The sequence below is a fragment of the Taudactylus pleione genome, unplaced genomic scaffold (assembly GCF_031769625.1).
Source record: "Taudactylus pleione unplaced genomic scaffold, aTauple2 ptg000066l, whole genome shotgun sequence".
NCBI lineage: Eukaryota > Metazoa > Chordata > Amphibia > Anura > Myobatrachidae > Taudactylus > Taudactylus pleione.
In genome coordinates this window covers 12,867,862-12,888,610 of record NW_028284468.1, presented here as the reverse complement: position 1 = coordinate 12,888,610, position 20,749 = coordinate 12,867,862, and the positions used below count along the sequence as shown (strand labels likewise).

The following is a 20,749-nucleotide window of genomic DNA, read 5'->3' as shown; positions in this document are numbered from 1 at the left end:
TGCAGGATAGGAATAGTAAGGTGGTAATTGCAGAAACATTCTCCAGATTGCAAAGCACAGTTATATCTCATTAATAAGAATAGTGGTGTTTTGAAGTAAAGATGTATTGTGCTTAGATTATTAGTCACCAGAATATAAAAGACAGTATAGTCAAGGAAGTAATCAGTTTAACTAAAGGTCATATAAGCACACCCAAGCTCATGTTCAAAAAAAGGGTTGTGTTGACACTGTCATATACGTTTCATATCTTTAAAGTTTAACTCGCATTGCAGTTTAAAGTTCATGCAGTCAATAACGCAGGACACAACCAGGAAGCAGATACAGACCATTCCACCTTGACTTGACAACTACCATGGTACCACACCAGAACCTCAGTCTGTGGCAGAAGATATTGCTGGGAATCATCTGTTTTCCACTTCTCCCAGTCTACCTGTGTGTGTACTGCCTATGTGAGTACTCCGTTCTGCTCTGTTTTATATGTCAGTCATGTTACGTAACACAGCTTGACAGCAGGGATGTTTGTCTGTTTGAAATCAAAGCAGAAAGCCAATAACTTCTAGGTGAATGTGTGTGGTTGTTGCCTTCTTATTTTTGCTACATTATATTTTCTACATTACTGTATATTGCCTAATAAAGGAATCTATCACAAATAATATATTGTACTAATTTTAATGCACTTGAATATGCATTGATACTAGTCTAGGAAACATTAGTGAAATGGTCATGTAATTTCACAGTAACCAGCTCTAGTGCAGCTTAAACAATTGAATGACTGGTGGTAATAGGGACTTGAACTCTATTGATAAATGGCTCCCACAAGGTGATTTAAGGGCAGTAAAAGGCAAAACAGTGGGTCTATATCATACTTACCTGCTTTTGAAAAAGCATTTCAGGGAGACTGTGAAGACAACACCTATGAGCGCATGTTAAAGTGGACAACACCTATGAGAGGCGTGTCATAAAATTGCCTTACATCCACATGTAAACGAGCCCAAAAGCAGTAAGTAAGATCTATTTGTGTTGTTGAAAATACACTGATACTTTCCATAAAATGCATGTATCCATAGGGATCATTGTGCCTTATAACCAATGCAAAGAAATGACACTAAAGATCCCATTTGAATGTATATATCTCTGGGTTATTTTTTAATATAACAGCTTCATAACGGGAGCAAGGTGCAATCAGGAAGATTGCTACTATTTCAGGGAGTCTCCCTGACAATGAGGGAGAGTTGGCAAGTATGGTCTATATGTGATGTCATATGTCCATTCAAGCACAGTATGTACATATTTGCCCACCCAAAGTGAATAACATGGTGTAAGACTGTAGGTTGCTGGCCTCCTAATATGGTGTAAGACTGCGTGTTGCTGGCCTCCTAATATGGTGTAAGACTGCGTGTTGCTGGCCTCCTAATATGGTATAAGACTGTATGTTGCTGGCCTCCTAATATGGTGTAAGACTGCGTGTTGCTGGCCTCCTAATATGGTATAAGACTGTATGTTGCTGGCCTCCTAATATGGTGTAAGACTGCGTGTTGCTGGCCTCCTAATATGGTATAAGACTGTATGTTGCTGGCCTCCTAATATGGTATAAGACTGTATGTTGCTGGCCTCCTAATATGGTATAAGACTGTATGTTGCTGGCCTCCTAATATATTGTAAGACTGTATGTTGCTGGCCTCCTAATATGGTGTAAGACTGTATGTTGCTGGCCTCCCTGCTTTTGTAAAGTCATTACTAATTGCTGCCTATTTATGTCCTATTTGCTCCCCCCATTAACTGAACTTCTACCAGCATCCTGAGACTAACTACAAAGATAACATAGAGTAGGGTCCCTTACACCAGTAGAGCTCATGCATAAAACAGACACTGGTGATCCATTAGGGTTAAAAAGAGAAATTACTAACTGAAAAATTACGGCCGTTCAGCGAAGTTAGTTTGACATAATGTGTTACATTACGTGACCAGATACACGTGTGGGCAAAACTTCCAGGTCCTGCCCACTATCACTTTTGCAAAATTTTTTGTTATTAACCTAATATAGAGCTTAATTGTAGACTGGAATTATTTGATTACATGGATAAAATTTATTCTATACATTTTCTCTTCCATATAAAGGGGCCCATTTTTCAACACGTTTTAAGATAATAAATGGTTCTCAAGCCAATTAGCTCCGAACTGTAATTTTTCAAACAGATGACAGTTAGGAGCCGATTGGCTGGAGCACCATTATCATATGCAGAGTTTTAAAATCACTGATAAATGGGCTCAAAACTACGGTTACTTGGTGCAAACAAAGAATCCATGGAAATAATGGCCCAGCGTCTGATCACCTCCATCTTTCTGTCTCAAAATATCACGGACTGTGTATGTCAAATCACGCAAATATTAAACTACTGTATATACAGCTCAAAATGCAGTAATATTTCTGTGTCAGGCTTATATCAATCTTAAAAAATGTGCATACTCACATCCAAAAATAGTATAGTGCTAACATGTAATGCTAAATTTACTTTGCCTTATGTGTACACAACATAATGTAATAAAATATAATATATGCAATAAGGAGGTTATCCGAAAAGAAATTAAATATAAGTAATCTGAATGGATGACCACAAAGGAGTGAAGTGCTAGCAGCTGATGAGTCAATAATTAAGTAGGGAATCAGAAGCAGCCAGATAATGTTGCTTGTAAACATATACTTACAAATAAATTGTAAAAATATGTCATACTTGCCGACTTTATGGCTGTCCCCTCTGGGAGAGAGCAGCCAGGTCAACACTGCGTGGCAGTGGCTATGGTGGGCGGTGTGGGGGTGTGGTCGTGCGATGACATCATTGCGACAACCCCGGGGCAGATGCCGAGGGGAAGGGGTGGCTGCCGGTCCAGGAGACTTGCTTTCTCTTGTGGGCGGCCGGGAGAGACACCTGATTTTTCCAGCCATTCAGGGAAAGTAAACAAGTCTGACTTATATCCACACCAGACCTCCAGTAGCTGTAAAAGAAATGTGTCATAATAAGAATATCTGGGATGCGTTCAAATCTAATTATGTCACATCATAAATTTAGAAATTTGAGAAAATCCTGTCACATTTCTGAACAACTGTCATTGTTCTGCTCTGTTATACATGTCTGCAGCTCGCAAACTAACTTGTTAAAGCTGCAGACTCCAGAGGGGGCGTGGCCTTGTGTGACTTCGCGGGTTGCAGCCCAAACCCCTGTTTTAGTCACTCTAGGGGTCTCGGAGATGTGAACTGCACCCAGGGACCATACTGTGTGCAATGCCGGCTCCTTCACTGTGTCAGGAGCCGAGTGCTGCACATAATGTTACAGTGCAGCACCTGGCTCCTGTCACTGAGAAGGAGTTGGCACTTTGGCCAGCACTTCCTTTGTGATGCCACTGACTAAAGCGGCATGGGCAGGAGCACCTGTTCACTTCAAACCCACCAGAGCCTGACATTAAGAAAATTGAGCTAGGTTGGAAGCGATATTTACACCCATGATCACATTTCAAGATGTAATCATAGCGTTGGAATGTACTATCTGGCACTCGCAGGAACAGGGGCTCCGAAAGGATCCCATCCCGGCATTGTGCCCAAAGTGCTGCTGGTGCTACTGCACATGAATGCCAGCATATTGCCGGGAAGAGTTCCGGGGTTCCTTTTTCTGGCTACAACAGTCTAACACCATCTTCAAATGGCGTTAGCTGCAGGAGCCAATCTCCGGAATGCGAAGTTGGTAAACCTGGCAGCATTGCACCCCCATAGAAATATATGAGGGCTGAAGCTGCCTGTGGAAATAGAGGGATCGCAGCAGGTATCAGACATATCTGCTGCGATCCCTCCTTCATAGATGGGGGGTGATTCAAAATATTTGCGGTTACCCCCAAAAAACAGGTGTTTTCATGGAATAAACCACAAATATTTGATAATAAAGACCTTAAGCACTTAAAAGATTTTGGTGCCCCCATATATATATTTTGCTCCCTCAAAAAAAAACCCAAAGAAAAGTTATCTCCAAAATTCTCGTCAAGGCCTTTAAAAACCTAAAAAAAAAACCACCTGGCAACACTGTACTGAGTGCTGCTGCACTGATTCTCAGTGGACGACTGAACGGGACAGCCGAGATCAGAACGATCACGTGAGCCTCGGTGGACCGTGTGGCAGTTTAACAGTTACCAGATTTTAATTTTTTTTTGTTCCCAAGATTAATGTATATCATTAACTTCTATGATTACTATTTTATTTTTAATATTTTTAATATTATATATAGCCCCTTTTTGTGGAACCTGCACCATTTGGAGTTTTGCACCACCGTAAATCCGACAATGGAGAATTTCTGTGGTGCCCCCCTTCCCAGTCTTAAGCATGTACTTATTTTGCTTAGAGATGAGCACCGACCCCCTTTTTTTTTTGGTTCTAGATTAGCAGTGCAGGGAAATCAAGGTGGAGTATGTATGTAGTGAAAAGCAAGTAAAGGAAGAAAGGATTGATTAGTTTGTTAATTTAATGTAACTGATTGATGAAGAATATTTATAAGGAAGGAGGGCGGTAGTATGGCCAGCAGGTCAGCCTCCTAATATGACCTAATGTGTGTCTATGCAAAAAAGACTGTCCCCAATGTCCCCCAAAAATACAGCCCATTATGAAAAGAAATGTTGTGCAAGATGGAATTGTCCTTGGGCCCTCCCACCAATGCTTTGTTGGATATTAAAAAGGATATGCACAGTTTAACCAACCAAGCACTTTAGCAATAGGGACTGCCACTTTTGTGGCTAAACTGCTTGGTTTGCTTGGGCCCCCAAAAAACAAGCTATCAATGGGCTTAAGGCAGCATTGTTAATCATCTCCACAATGGTAATGGGAAGATGTAATTTGTATCCTCATCCTCCTCACCCTCATCATTGTTAACATCATCATCACACAATATTAGCTCATCCCACTGGAATCCACCATTACAGAAGTGTCTGTACTATGTTGTATTTGGCAGACGAAGCTCTTCCCTATAGAATTTTAAGTTAATTTTTATGAACATGAGTTTTTCCACATTTTATGGAAGAATCCTCCTATGCTGATCGCTCACAATGTTCCCGACTGAGCTAAACACTCTTTCTGAATACACAAGAACTGACACTTTTGTTACTGAAGTCCTTGGTTTTTTTGGGCCCCCACAAAACAATTTTTTGAAAGGAATACCTCAATTCATGAAGGAGGAGGTTGATGTTGAGGGTGTTAGTGGTAGAGATTGCATGTGCTGGTCCAAACTGCAGGACGCTGATACTAGACTACTCGTTATTATTTTACAAGTTTTTATAATTTTGTTAAATTGCATAAACTCACCTCAAATGATGTAACAGGGAGGAGGTGCCTAGTTGGTTAAAGTCGCTACCTCTACTAACTTTGGATTCAGAAATGGTACAGATGCTTCACAAATGTCAGGATTTGGGTGAAAATAATTCCACGCCCAAGAGGTGGCTTTTCAGTCTTATACCCAGGTATGACAACGGCTTTCCTTTTATCATGAGCAAGAACTGCTGCCACTGGTGGCTGATTACACAAGCAACATCCTAATCATCAACATCATCATTAGTGTCAGATAGTACAACAATATCCCCCTCAACCCCCTGTTGCACTTCCTCCACACTATCATCCTAAATTTCTATTATTTCATCTTCTAACACTAGCATAGCCGTCATGGCGTCAGTGATCTGCTGTGCAACTGCATGGTAGCTGTCATGTTTGCTTCCTTTCTCACAGGATTGTTTAACAGTCAATTGTTTATTAAAACTACTACTAGTAGTAGTTTTCTTGGTCCCCTTCTAGGATGAAGATCCACCCCCAGCAGCAGCAGCAGCAGGCCTGGTGCTCAAGGATTCTTCTGAGGAATCCTGGAGGTGGGAGGACTCAATTAGCCTTATCAAATTGGATGCAGGACTAGTTTAGATCATGATTGAGGATATTGAAGATGAAGGTGTTGGTGGTGGAGATTGCAGATGCTTGGATCTTGCATAGAGAAGGGAGCTAGATGTTGCTGGACTGCTTGTTGTTAATTTTTTAGCATAAGTTTCTGATTTTGAGAAAAACTTTTCATGCATGCGCTGCAAATGACGTAAATGGAAGGTGGGTCCTAGGTGGTTTAAGTCCCTACCTCTGCTTACTGTGGCTTTACAAACGCTACAGGTGGCAAGGCAATTGTTTTTCAACTTTGAGTAAAAATAATTTCACACATAACAGATGGATTTTTTCATCTTATGCACAGGCATGACAATGGCCTTCTTCTTATCATGGGCAATAACTGCTTCCTCTGGCGCCTCACTTACATAAAGAACATCCTCATCATCAACATCCTCATTAGCACCTGCGTCAACTACACAAATATCCCCCTCATCCTGTTGAACTTCTACCATAGCATGCTCAATGTCTAGGTCAGCAACTTCTCAACTTGTGCTGCTCATCAACTACATTGGAAGGAGGCTTCTCTATGAGTTCTGAAAGAGCAGGCTTAAACATACTGTAGCACTCGCTTAGGGATAATTTATCAAAGATCGATTTTGCATTTTGAGTGATTTGAGGTGTGATTTTCATTTGATTTGTATTCGATTTTGCATTTGGGTATTTAATAAAGGCCAAATCAAATGTAAAATCAAATTTCAAATCGAATTTTAGTGAAATCGGCCTCAAATCGAACATCGGAAAAACATTGGTACTTTTACATAGCCCAACACACAAAACCCTTATTTACTATCATTCGATTTGAAATCGACCTCAAAATCAGACTTCAAATCACCAAATGAATAGACCTGCTTCATGCTTTCAATTTAAGCATGAGCAGGACGGATTGACACAGATACATACAGACATCACTGAGATGCCTGCATGTATCTGACTGTAAAAAGCAAATAAAGAGTAAAATGTAAAAAAAAATTAACGTTTGGGATGCCCCCCAAAACAGAACCATCCCTGGACTTTGCAAACCCAGGTTTGGTTGACTAAGTACAGGGAAAAAATTGCGTAGGTTCTCCCTCTACTTAGTTCAACCAGCACCAGTGCTGGTTCTGGAATTACATGGAAACATTTGCGTAGGGTCTCCCTGTAAATCACAGAACCAGCACTGGACCCTTTCTAATGGGGGACTGATGCCACAGCCAGGGGAGCCCTATCACCGTACCCCCCAGTCACAGCATCAGCTCAGACCATTAGTCGGCCCAGGTCAGGGATCCTTGGGGAGTTGGAGACCCCTCCAATAATGGGGTCTCCCTTTCCAGGGCACTCCTAGCCTAGGCTGATTGCCCGGGGCTATCCCCACCACCCCTGTGCAGTGGGTGGCGGGTTGATTGTGTTAGTGTAATGTAAAAATAGAAGAATAAAAACATTGCCTTTACAATAGAACTGCAGGTCCCAGCAAGCTTCCCCCACATGCTGGTACTTGGAGAACCACAAGTACCAGCATGCAGGGAATTAAGGGCCCACTGGGACCTGTAATTCACCTGTAAAGAAATGTTGAAAGAAACACATACACACCTTACACAGTATAAGTTTTATACATACATACACACTCACACATACTCACCTATATTACCTCTCAAAGTGAAATAATTGGTTATCATCCTTTGTAATTATTATCTGACGATCTAGTCATTTGTGGACTGATAAAGAGTAAAATCGGACACTACTCTGCGTTGGAAGCAAGCCGATGCGCACAAATGCATATATATATATATATATATATATATATCATTCAAGGTTTAGCCAAGTGTGTGAGAAGCAGAAGTATGTCTGAGAAAAGTAATTAAAAATACACAAAGATACTGTGAGTGTTTTGCATATAAATTGAGAAGCTCTGCATACAGACACAGTATGTCTGTGGCAATTGAAATATAACACTGATATGCACAATTGAAGTGTTCTGAATGTAGAGTTAGAAACAATTGCCAGAAGAACTAACAATTGTATTCTAAATAAGCATAGGAAAGCCTTTGTTAAAATTATCAGACTTCTTGCCAAGGCTTGCTCCACCTGTGAGCAGGGCAAACTTCATGTTATATGACCTTTTGTAATTATCTTCAGATGGATATAATATAGAAAACAGTTACTGGATGAAGCTATATATATGTATATATATATATATATATATATATATATTAATCCATGACACATATTCAGACACACATTAACGAATAAAATACATACAGCACATGTTTGCATGATACACGACACAAGCACGCAGCGCAGCGTTTGCGCTACATTCAGACGCACAACACACACTGCTGAATTCCTGTAAATATCTCACTATTACTTATGCAAGCACATATAGAAAAGTTTCCCTAGCATTAAGATTTTTAAGGTTTTGTTAGACAATCATTATGGTATAAAGTTTGCATATATGATATTTAAGGTATACAACATGATAGACATGGCATGTTTGGTACTATACTGACACCCTGTTTATTTCCAGATATTCGAGTCTATCAGCGAGGGAGTCACATCTTGCTTTCGATGGTTATGGATCATAGGAAATAGAATGTATACTCTGTATGTAGTGTCTTAAACCAGTTAAAGAAAGACAATGTAATCTCAAGACATTGTTGGAGAATTGGGGCATACCCCTAGTGACAACATATGAACTGTCCTACGAACTACAGCGTACTACAAAGACCAAGAGCAAGAACCAATTGAATTATGTTGCTGTCTACGTTGTTGTTATCTGTGATCTGTTAAGTATATAGCCTGCTTGCTGATCCCAACATACAGCCATTCTCCTTGGATGACCACAGGCTTCTGGACTGATGACTCTATGCTGGGACCAATGTGCATGCGTATGTATTGGGCTGTATCTTAATATCTGTATTTAATTGTCTTTGCGCTAATTGTGCTAGATCAAAGCATGTGCCTTTCTTTTTGAGTGCAATACGAATTTTTGTGCTTTGGAACCACAATTATTGTCTGGACAGCAATTATTTTTCTCTAGCAATAAAGGGGTATTCATAGTTGGGGGCATAGTAATTGGAGGTCACGCTACTGAGAATTCGCTAGATAGCATGGTCCTCGGTCTCTCAACAAAAGGTAGAAAGGCGCCATAATGCAGGAAAGAACGCACTGTGTTCGAAACCTGCACCATCTGGTGTTGTGAAACCGAGAACCGTTGTTGTGTGATTTCTGGGAGCGCTGACTAGAACCTGGGAATGGGAGAGAAAAGTCTGTTTCTTTCATAATCTGTCCCGACGCTAAAGTGCGATTCGCACAATAGCGTATACATGTTTAACATTGCATTGTTGTATTGATAGTGTGATTACATTGTTTTGAGTCTCTTAATCATACTGCCATATCTGAGAAAAGTGTAATTTATTTTCTGCGCAGAAAAGGTGCACGATAGATGTATATTTGTGATGAGAATAGGGGTACTGTGTGTTCCCTATTACTAGGGGTACTGTGTGTTCCCTAGAGCTAGGTTACTGTGTGTTTCCTAGAGTACACATAGCAGGTGTATTGCAGAATAGGGGTAATGTGTGTTCCCTATTACTAGGGGTACTGTGTGTTCCTTAGAGTTAAAATCGGCTCTCAGTGTGATCGCAAAATCCATTGATCAGTTAGGTTCTTTGGGCATTGTGATTGAACCGCACAGTTGGGGCAGACCGTGATTGTTAACTGAGGGCCTGATTCAGACAAGTGGGTCAATGATGGGCCAGTGCACACGCGCGAGCCCCGGAGCGAGTGCAAAAAGCATTTGCTCCGGCGCTCGCATCCAAAAGGGGCGACTGTCGATGTTGATCGACAGCTTGTCCCATTTGGAAGGCGGGGAGGGGGGGTGGCTGGGCAAATGGAGGCGTTCCTGCAGGAACGCCTGCCATTTGTAGGTGGACTTCCTGCTCTATTAGAGCAGGAAGTCCACTGGGGCTTGTGGCCACAAGACCCTACCGTATGGGTCTCGTCACAAGCCCGAAGGTCGCGATGGTCTTGACCATCGCGACCATCACCTGGCCGCTCACATAAGCTGTGGGTGGTCAACTTAAAAACAAGTGCCCGCCCTGATTCAGAGCGAGTTGTGGTGGAGGAAATCACAGAAAAGGGTAAGGGTTATTGGAACTCTTAAATTCTAGCAGTGGAAAGTACTCCAAAAGGGATTTGGTTAGGGGTACTGTGTGTTCCCATTGGTTAGGGGTACTGTGTGCTCCCTATCCAGAAGGCAGGATATTGTATAGGCGGCATTCTGTTGCTCATTGTGTAGGTTGACTGTAACGATTAGCGAGTTGGTTGTACACAGCGGGTGAAGGTGAGTGGACGCAGCCTGTGAATTCGTCCACCGGTCTAAATTTCTATTGAAAAGTTCAGAGTTCTGACCCTGATGGGTGCTAAACAAACAGTGGAAATGTTAGATGATGCGCTGCATTTGGAAGGACCGACAGGTTCGGCACAGCATATAATGCATACAAAGTACGGTGCGTATGCAACTACGCACTGTGATGTATGGGTAAAAATGATGAGGAAGTGTGTGAAACCTTTTTCGAAGATTGGCAGTTCTGATGTGGAAATATTGAACAATGTTAGAGATAGCATCTGTGTGGTGAAATCTCTGAACAAAAGAGTAAAATATAACGATTGCTTGAAGCTGTGGCAGCATGAGGGGAACATGTGGCTTAGTGGTGTGCACGCAGTGCAAAATAGCATCGTGCTCACGACACAAGGGAGCACGCACGTAACACTAAATTGCGTCGTGTGCGCGCTGCAAGGGAGCGCGTAGGCACGGCAAGATAGCATTGCCAAAAATACAGTTAGTAGCAGAGGCGTACCTCCACCGCCCTATGCAGTGGAAGGTGAAGGTACAGCCCATACCAAAAATGATAAAAATGTAACAAGCAACTCGTACCCTCTCCTGAGTAATTATGAGGAAAATGTTTATGAAGCAGATGATGAACCTGTCAGCCATTTCTCATGCAGTTCAAATGTTAAATGTTCCTCCACAGCAGGTACAAGAAGTGGCCTCACCAATCGTAGTAGCAGAAGTGCTACCACCCACAGAAACCATAGCAGAAGCTGGTGGAAATACTATTATACATTGCAGTAAGAGACTGAACCCCCCAAGTACCAAGGCCAGAGGTAACGGTGTGGTAGGCATGCATCCAGTCCAGACAATAATAGTTCCCAATGGAAATCCGGATGCAGGTGGTGTGGTGCCTACAAGGGAGGTAGCAATGCATTGTCCATGGATGAGAGTGGAGCTACATTCCATAGTGACAGATTTCCCTGACCCTAAAAAAGAGTTAGCAAAGTGTCAGAGATTTATAAGAGATTTAGGTAATGCTCATGAGCCAACCAACAAAGATTGGTAAGTGGTATTACGGGCATGTCTTCCACACAATACCGACGTGAAAACGTTTATCACAGCTTGTGTATTTTAATGGAGATAATCCCTTAACTGATGAAAGTAATCAGGACAACATAACCCGCATAATCACCCAATTGGCCGTATATTTTCCAGTGGTAGATAACTGGAGTAAAATTTTTACAATTAAGCAGAAGGAGAGTTAGTCTGCAGAAGATTATTTCACCAGAGCGCTGCAGATTATTACCCAGTACACTGGGATAGAGGACATAAAAAATAGCATGCACCACAGGGAAATGGTCATCATGGTACTTATGGATGGTCTTAAAGACAATCTAAAGGCCAAGGTTCAGACCTCACATCCTGGGTGGAGGGGAATTACGGTAGACACTCTCAGGGAAACTGCTATTGAACATGACAAAAACATCCTTAGGAAGCGTGAAACACAGAGTGAGAAGCAAATGGCTATTAGTATTCAAGTTCTTGAAACAATGCATCCACAGCCACCAGACACCTACTCACCTGCGCAGCTACAAGTTCTCAATACATATCATCCTGTACAGGCACATTTTACACAGCCATTCCACACATATCACACTTGGCAACAAAACACATATCATCATACCATGCCTCAGAACACATTCCACACACAGCCACAACCCCCATATCCACATCCTCAGCCATTATCTTTCCACACTCCACAACCCACACAACAACAACCTTTCAAACCATACCCACCACGAAGGTGTTATAACTGCAAACAAAAGGGACACCTAATTAGGGACTGTAAAGAAAGGAAACAGGGACCACCTAACCAGCGAGCTCCAAAAAATCCCCAGAATGCAGGAAACTTCCAGCAATCACCTGTTTGCATAGTGGCAGTAAATGCTTTATTGGAGCAGGACAGTCAGCTCTAGGGGTCAGGTCACACCTGTAGTCTACAGCCAGTCAGGTTTACTGGGAGTACTAGGGAAGGACCTGTAATGATGGTAGATGTAGCTGGTACTTTTCTTGTAGACACAGGGGCGACCAGATCAATGTTGCAATCGCCATCCAATTTACAGGTGACCTGCACGACATTACCAGCAATGGGTGTAATGAGTAAAGTGCAGCATTATCCTTTAAACGAATCTGCAGAGGTTACTATCGGGCCATTGCATACCAGGCATTCCTTTCTCCTGGCAGTGGCAGCTCCTACTAACCTAATGGGAAGGGATTTGTTGTTGAAAATGGGATGTGTCATTTATTGTACCCCTGATGATATATTTTTAGATATCCCAGAGAGAGTTGCGCACGAAGTAAGGGATATATTGAAACACTCTACAAAGGTTAATGCTTCACTCTACCATCCTAGAGCAAAATCCATCACAGGTAAAGGAGATGTTATCTCAAATACCGGGTTCCCTTTGGACCAAAGATGGACAGGACACTGGATTAATGGTAAATGTAGCTCCTGCAATGATCAATTTAAAGGTGGGAAGACAGGCTCCAAAAATCCCTCAGTACCCTTTAAAACCAGAGGTAGGGGTGTATCCCATAATTGAGAGATTGCTCCAGCATGGGATTTTAGTCCATACAGCTATTATAGCCAACAGTCCCATCTTTCCTGTGAAGAAGAGTGGTGGGAGGGGTTATAGGCTAGTACAGGTCCTTAGAGGGGTTAATAAGCTAGTTGAGAGCCAATTCCTTGTAGTGCCAAATCCAGCTGTCATTCTCATGCAGATCCCACCAATGCAACCCATTTTACTGTTATTGACTTCTGTTCTGCCTTCTTCTCTGTCCCTCTTCATACTGGCTGTCAGTATTTATTCACCTTCACATACAAGGGGGTACAATACACATGGGTGCGGTTTCCCCAGGGCTTCATAGACAGCCCCAGTATATTTTCCCAGGCCTCACACAAGTGTTTACAATCTTTTCAACCTGCCAATGGATCTGTTCTACTACAATATGTAGACGATTTGTTGTTGTGCTCTGATTCATTTATGTCATGTTTAAATGATACTAAACTTTTGTTGCTTCATCTCTCGCAAACAGGGCAAAAGGTTGCAAAGGACAAATTGCAGCCATGCCAGACCAGGTTTAAATACTTGGGATACTGCCTAACCCAGGGGCTACGACATCTGACTACTGACCGAATCTAGGCCATACAGACCATGGCACTGCCACAAAATCAACAGCAAATCCACACCTTCTTGGGAATGTGTGGATACTGCAGAATGTGGATCCCAGGTTTTTCTATTTTGGCTTTACCATTGCAGGACTTAGTTTCTTCCTCAAAACCAGATTGTGTCATACACACAGAGGAAACAGAGCAGGCTTTCCTTAACTTTAAGGATAGTCTGACAAGACACCTGCATTGGGAATACCTGATTACGAAAAACCTTTTGAGTTATATAGTATGGAAGCTGATGGTTGCACAGCAGGTGTCCTCACACATAAACATGGTGATGCCAGTAGACCAGTAGCATACTACAGTGCCCAATTGGATGCTGTGGCAAGATCACTCCCAACATGTTTAAGAAGTGTTGCTGCAACTGCTCTTCTGGTAAATAAGAGTGAGGACGTATTGTTAGGGCATGATACGACTGTCTATACATCCCATGCAGTATCTGCTTTGTTAAATTCAGCCCAAACCAAACATGTCTCCTCAGCTAGGTCACGAAATGGGAACTAGCCCTGATAGCACCTGCAAACATCACCATAAAATGTTGCAATATGTTAAATCCAGCAACGTACCTACCATATGTGCCTCGGGATGCACAAAGGGTGGAAGGTGAGTCGCTGTCTCCGGTGGAAGGTGAGTTTTGCAGGGATACTGATATACATGACTGTATGGATTATTTGAATCAAAACTTTACAGCTAGGCCTGACATACGTGATGTACCATTTGAAAATGCAGAGTTGACATTTTACATGGATGGGAGTTGTCATAGACAAACTGACACTGGAGAGTTATGTACAGGTTATGCTGTTGTAAATGACAAGGATGTTATAGAAGCTGAACCCCTTGGTCCACCTCACTCGGCCCAAGTGGCAGAGCTAGTGGCACTAAGAAGAGCGTGTGAGTTGGCAGAAGGCAAATCTGCTAACATATACACCGGCTCTAGGTACGCCTTTGGGGTTGTAGACAATTTCGGAGCTGTATGGCGTCGTTTATGAAATTTTATGACAGCAGCAGGCACACCAGTAGCACACTCAAAACATATAAAAGGACTATTGACAGCGATCCAAATGCCAAAAGCAGTGGCCATCATTAAGTGTAAAGACCATACATGTGAGGACAATCCAGTGTCACTGGGCAATAATAGAGCATACAAAGCTGCCAAATGGGCAGCAGGGTTAAGAATGAATACACAAATTGATCAAATGATGATGTTTCAAACTATTGATATGCAGAAATTAATTGAGATGCAAAATTTGTGTTCCATTCAGGAAAAGGCAGTCTGGAGATCCAAGGGATGTGGGCAAGAGTCCTCTAGACTCTGGAGAGATGGACAAGGTAAGCCGGTGGCTCCCAAGGAATACTACCCAAGCTTGGCTGAGGCAGCGCATGGCCTTACTCATCTGGGTAAACAAGGTATGTGCAAGTTGGTGGGGGGCGTACTGGTGTGCACCGGGTTTTTCTTCTCAAGCAGAAAAGAGGGCAATTGTCCTGTCTGACCTGCTTGAGGAAAAATGTTGGAAAAACAATACCAACCGAGCCATCTCACATCCCTCCGACAGACTGACCTTTTCAGTTAAAACAAATTGATTTCATCCAATTACAACCCTGCAGAAATCTCAAGTATGTATTAGTTTGTACCGATGTGTTTTCTAATTGGGTAGAGGCATATGCAGCTGCCACTAATACTGCTGCGTTTACTGCTAAAAAGATTGTTCAGGAATTTGTATGCAGGTACGGTATCCCTAGAATCATAGAAAGTGATAGGGGTACTCAATTCACTGGTGATGTCTTCCAGAACATGTGTAAGTTGATGGGTATTAATTGTAGACTTCACACCCCTTATCGACCGCAGGCCAGTGCCAAGGTGGAGAGGGTAAACGGTACTATTAAGAACAAACTGAGTAGGATCATGGCTGAAACTGGATTAGGTTGGCCAGAAGCCTTACTGCAAGTCCTTCATAGCTTCAGGACAACTCCTAGACCACCTCTTAATTTGTCCCCTTTGAGATACTGTTCGGGAGACAACCTCATCTGATTGTAAGTCCACAGGAAGACTTGAAGAGTAACAACGAGGTTACTGTTAAGTATCTTATAACAATGAGTAAACAGTTGAAACAGCAGCAGCAGAAATTGAAATTGTTGTCACCTGATATGCCAGAAACAAACTGTCATGATGTTGAACCTGGAGAATTTGTTATGATCAGAAATTTCTTACATTCAGGTTGTCTGACAGATCGGTGGGAAGGTCCGTATCGAGTGTTTCTGACAAGTACAATATCCTTGAAAGTGGCAGAGAGAGATACCTGGGTCCATTCCACTCACTGCGAAAAGTCAATCAACCGGTGGAGATACAAGGTGGAGTCGAGGAAGATAACGTAGACCTGTCAATTGCGAGTTTGTTCCGGGAGAGTTAAAGACTGCAGTGAGATAACGGAGCTAGAGAAATTTGCAGTCCACTATTCCAGCAATGGAATGGTGGGCTGGGTTTGTGTTCCTATTTTCTTCCAGAATTCTCATCATCCTTGTTTGGTTCGGGATGTCCTGTTTCTGTAATGGTGGGCAGAAGATGGAGGGAGAGGTCACAGGTGATATTGATGGAGTGGAGTCGGGAGAAGGAGCCATACATTCGCAAGGGCGGTATCTGACCAAAAACTCAGTACAGTAATTGCTAAGAGATCTGTTAGCCTGGAAACTCAGAGAGAGTGTGAAGGGTTATCATCTGAGGAATATTGTATTTGTGAGTTTTGTGGGTCCCTAGTCGATGAGAGATGCATCCAACGGTGCCAGCCTAAGTATAGCCAGCATTGGGGTGGGTATCCTTTAGAGGATTATTATACCATGGTGGGCAAAGTTTCAAACCAGAAACATGTGTTAGTTAGATGGGAGAACCTGAGATAGGATCATTTGCTAGGAAAATGTGTTTGATGATTATGATGCATTCCATTCCTTACGTTCTCCCAGATTATGTGTATTTTATATGTGGAAGGAAAGCGTATGTGTCTCTCTCCGAGTTCAGAAGGTTTAGGCTACCTGGGAAGGGTTCTTCCAGAGGTTATGACCCTTACACATGGTGAAATCCTTGGTATCCATAAGAATACACCATCTCATATCTTCATACACAGTATGAACACAGAGACAAAAGAAACATGATACCTGGTGATGTACATAAAGCCACACAGTTGATTAGTAAAACAACTGGCTTTCAAGTTTTAGTAGCATTGGATCCCACCTGGATCGCTCGGGGTACTTTAAATTTTAGATATATACAAGATCTTACCAAATTGATAGATAATATCACTGAGATGTATGATAGCACGTTTAGGTACACAGGTAAGGAGTTACAGGCATACAAGAATGAACTTGTGCAACATAGGCTAGTGTTAAAATATTTAAAAGCACATACAATACAAATAACACTAGTGACCCCAAGGAGGTGATAGACTGGAAAATGGACAAAATTCTGAAGCTAAAATGGGAATTTTGGAAGAACCATAATGCTTCAGTGGCTGAAGTAGAGGAAAAGGTAGAAGAGTGGTTCTCTTGGTTGAACCCAGTGAAATTGTTCTCTGGTCTAGGAGAGTGGGTCCAGGAAATGGTTGCAAGCATAGGCAAGCTCCTGATCCTCATACTTATTGTCATACTAGAAATTGGCTTATGTGTCAGGTGTGTTCCTAATATCTTTAAGTGTGGAAAATGTACAAGGGCAAACAGAGAAACAGAGATGATGGTGGTAAGCAATGATATTATGGATACCAAGGTCAAGGAAGAACTGTATTACAACCCCGAATTAGAGTGTACCATCAGATGATGAAATATAAAATCATGTGGTCATGCATGAATGTATTGTTAAAGTTATTTTCAAACATCCTAGATAATGTAGTCTCAATCCCCCCAAACTTCCTTTATAGGTTTGATGAGATCCCACATCCCACCAATGATCCCTATAGATCCACAGATGGCGTATAAGGGTTGTTCTACCCTCTTGAAATGCATTATTTAATGGTTCAGTGACCTACTTGTGTCACACCATTTATAACCTTGAATAATACATTATTATGCTTGACTACAAAAGGTTTAGATCAGAGTGTGATAGCATATTGTTTACTATCAAAGGGTGGACTGTCGAAGTCAAATAATTGGTTATGATAGTTTGTAATTATTGTCTGATGATCTAGTCGTTTATGGGCTGATAAAGAGTAAAAAACGGATGCTACTCTATGTTGGAAGCAAGCCGATGCTCACAAATGTGTGTATGTATATATATATATATATATATATATATATATATATATAATTCAAGGTTTAGCCAAGTGTGTGAGAAGCAGGAGTATGTCTGAGAAAAGTAATTAAAAATACACAAAGATACTGTGAGTGTTTTGCATATAAATTGAGAAGCTCTGCATACAGATACAGTATGTATGTGGCAATTGAAATGCAACACAGACACTGATATGCACAATTGAAGTGTTCTGAATGTAAAGTTAGAAACAATTGTCAGAAGTTTGAATATCATTAGCTATTGTTTGCATTGTGTCCAATGCTGATGTATTTAAGAAGAACTAACAATTGTATTCTAAATAAGCATAGGAAAGCCTTTGTTAAAATTATCAGACTTCTTGCCAAGGCTTGCTCCACCTGCGAGCATGGCAAACTTCATTTTATATGACTTTTGTAATTATCTTCAGATGGATATAATATAAAAAACCAGTTACTGGATGAAGCTATATATAACACACACTTCTGAATTCCTGTAAATATCTCACTATTACTTATGCAAGCACATATAGAAAAGGTTCCCTAGCATTAAGAAAAGGTTTTGTTAGACAATCTTTATGGTATAAAGTTTGCATATATGATATTTAAGGTATACAACATGGTAGGCATGGCATGTTTGGTACTATACTGACACCCTATTTATTTCCAGTTATTGAAGTCTATCAGCGAGGGAGACACATCTTGCTTTCGATTATTATGGATCATAGGAAATTATTGGTTAGAATGTATACTCTGTATGTAGTGTCTTAAACCAGTTAAAGAAAGACAATGTAATCTCAAGACATTGTTGGAGAATTGGGACATACCCTAGTGACAACATATGAACTGTCCTACGAACTACAGTGTACTACAAAGACCAAGAGCAAGAACCAATCGAATTATGTTTGTCTGTCTACATTGTTGTTATCTGTGATCTGTAAAGTATGTAGCCTGCTTGCTGATCCCAACATACAGCCATTCTCCTTGGATGACCACAGGCTTCTGGACTGATGACTGTATGCTGGGAACAGTGCGCACGCGTATGTATTGGGCTGTATCTTATTTTCTGTATTTAATTGTCTTTGCGCTAATTGTGTTAGATCAAAGCGTGTAACTTTCTTTTTGAATGCAATAAGAATTTTTGTGCTTTGGAACAACAATTATTGTCTGGTCAGCAATTATTTCTCTCTAGCAATTTAGGGGTATTCATATACCTCGAGTGGTCCCCTTGTCCAGTAGGCATCCATGGGTCTTCTTAAAATAACAAAATGATAAATGCGACCCTCGTACTAAGCAATAACCATCCTAACAAGGATGATTATTCCTTCCCGAATGAAGAGCTCAGATGCAGCTTCCTCCTTTGAAGGTCCGGGTCTGAGCATTAATTGGCTGAAAGAGGTCAGGCCTCGCCTCTCAGCCAATGAACGGCTCCTGTTTTGCGAAAAAAAAGTACTTACACATCTCTTCCCATGCCAACTGAGACACATTTTGCACTAAGCTAAGGGAGATGGGTTGGGGGAGAGTGTGTAAGCGCAGCCAAAGTACAGTAATATTGTGTTCATGCACAATGCATCTAAACCTGACCAGCAGGAAGACACATATGCAACTGTTTCCAGGTGATAACTTGCAGGTACTTAATCACTGGTGTAAAATGCGAACTGATGACGATCATCTTCTAATTGGCTGAATGCATTTTAAATAATCCTTTTGATTTAGGATAAAACCATAGTTATGTGAGTCATTATTACAGTGTTATTTGCTATTGGTCCATAACAATAAAGCAGATTTCCATTTGATCCCTTCACCTGCTTAACTGGCTCATATTATTTATTCCAGAAATTATGAAGGGGGTTATCATTGAATTAGGTTTAGAACCTCTATTTACACTTATCCAACACAATTTTATGAAAAATCATACGGTGCATGAACTTGAACTTTAATCTATTTAACCATTCCAAATCGTCGGTCCCGTATTATATTTTTTATTTTATATGGGTTCACCATAATCAAAGGATTTATGGAAACCTCAATACTAATATCGATTTTCCAAAAAATTTTAAAATATTCCACCGAAATATCGGAAAATAGGTATATAATAAATCACGGCACACGAGGTGGAGGAAGCAAAGGCACTGCTACGGTCCTGATTACTTTATATTACTCCGATACATGCTCATCTCTGCAGCTGATGGGTATACACTGTGACTGGGAGGCAGCCAGTGCTGCATTTACATTACTCCCCCTGTGAACCCATAGCTCTCCCCCAGTGTGTGCCGGTCACTGCTGCTAGCAGTGATCGGCCAGCCCGGCAACACCCCCACCGTTGCCCCCAGGTCCATAGTCACAGTGCTGCATAGTTTATACTACCTGCCAGCTGCAGAGAAAAGAAGCTTCCAGGTGTGCACAGGAGCAGAACGGCTCCTTCAGTTCATTACCCTGGCTCAGTGGTGGCGAACCCTGGCACTCCAGCTGCTGTGGGACTACATATCCCAGCATGCCCTGCCACAGTTTTAGCATTCCCTAATTGCAAAACTCTGGCAGTGCATGCTGGCATATGTAGTCCCACAGCAGCTGGAGCACCAGAGTTCGCCACCACTGCCCCGGCTGCTCCTTTCTGCAGCAGGCAGGTGGGGAGTGCCACCTAGCTGGCCGACCACTGCGTCCAGCAGTGATTGACAGAGGCTGGGATAGGAGCCACGGAGGGGCCAGGAGGTCCCTCTGAGACTGGCAGCTGCAGGAAAATTATCTTCCAGCAGCCGCCAACAGATATGAGTCATGACCATGTCGGGGGAAAGCCCAGCCTGGCTTGGTGGCATCTGATGCAAGTGGTTAAAGATGAAGGCTATGGATATGTGTGTTGATTTGAAATTAACAGTGGTTTAATTTTGTTTTTATGTCTTGTTTGAAAGACTTTTTAGATGGTACTGTAAATGCAACTGTATTAGTTATTAGTAATAGACATACACTATAATGTGTATAAATTGTGTAATCTAATTTTGTATTTTGTGCA

General features: G+C 41.8%; 1 protein-coding gene across 1 annotated transcript in view; it reads left to right on the top strand.

Annotated features, from left to right (window-relative positions):
• Positions 1-429: 429 nt before the first annotated feature.
• The window catches only part of LOC148534448 (uncharacterized), a 74,917-nt gene continuing 54,597 nt past the window's right edge, over positions 430-20,749 (top strand). Inside the window, exons 1-2 of the mRNA XM_088466867.1 lie at positions 430-449; positions 886-1,000. The gene's annotated coding sequence lies outside the window, so the exon portion shown is untranslated. The remainder of the gene's footprint in view (positions 450-885; positions 1,001-20,749) is intronic.